Source organism: Dipodomys ordii, unplaced genomic scaffold (assembly GCF_000151885.1).
Source record: "Dipodomys ordii isolate 6190 unplaced genomic scaffold, Dord_2.0 Scaffold11, whole genome shotgun sequence".
NCBI lineage: Eukaryota > Metazoa > Chordata > Mammalia > Rodentia > Heteromyidae > Dipodomys > Dipodomys ordii.
This window is the reverse complement of record NW_012267227.1, coordinates 19,473,827-19,474,494: the sequence shown is the minus strand read 5'-3', so window position 1 is coordinate 19,474,494 and position 668 is coordinate 19,473,827. Positions and strand designations below refer to the sequence as shown.

At 47.2% G+C, this 668-nt stretch overlaps 1 protein-coding gene across 1 annotated transcript in view; it reads right to left on the bottom strand.

Moving 5' to 3' along the window:
* Positions 1–213: 213 nt before the first annotated feature.
* Meis2 (Meis homeobox 2) overlaps positions 214–668 on the bottom strand; it is a 188,882-nt gene continuing 188,427 nt past the window's right edge. Inside the window, exon 11 of the mRNA XM_013010013.1 lies at positions 214–668. This exon is cut by the window's right edge and continues 941 nt beyond it. The gene's annotated coding sequence lies outside the window, so the exon portion shown is untranslated.

Below are 668 nucleotides of genomic sequence, written 5' to 3'. Positions count from 1 at the left end.
CCCAGCTGGGCTTTCTGTTCAGGGGACTTAGGGGCCAAATGCGTATGGAAGAGCTGCGGGCGCTAAGCTCCAGGACGGCCGGGCTGCTGTGGGCGCTAAGCTCCAGGACTCCTGGCCGGTGAGTTGAACTTCGCCTCCATCCCACCTCCGAGCGGGTACTCCCCTGCTTTCCAAACTGTCACTTAAAATCAGAGAAAACACCGAAGCCCAACAAAAAATCAAAAATGAAATATTTATTACCGCATCTTGTGACTTAACACCTTTTTTTTAACATAACGTCACAGTCCTCATACAAGTATTTTAATGTAAATTTGACAAAGCTTAAAGGTAACAGCATTTTCTTCTAGTGAGGAACACGTGCTGAGAAAAGAAGATTTCATGGACATACAATACCAATTCCACAGCAGATCTGATACTAGCAAAACATTCTTTTTTTTTCTTCAATTGAGGTAAACACATAGAATATCTAACATGGAACAATGAATAGACCGAACTCTGTAGGGAGTTTGTTACAGTCTCGCGCACGCGCACTCCTCTGTATCCCCGAGGGTTGAGTGTCTGAGGAGGTCCTGCTTCCTAGCTTCTGGGTGTGTGGAGGAAAGCTACCCATCTTCTGGTTTTTCTGTCCACGGCTGGGCTAGGCCCTGAAGGAGCCCCGCTTGGTGTGC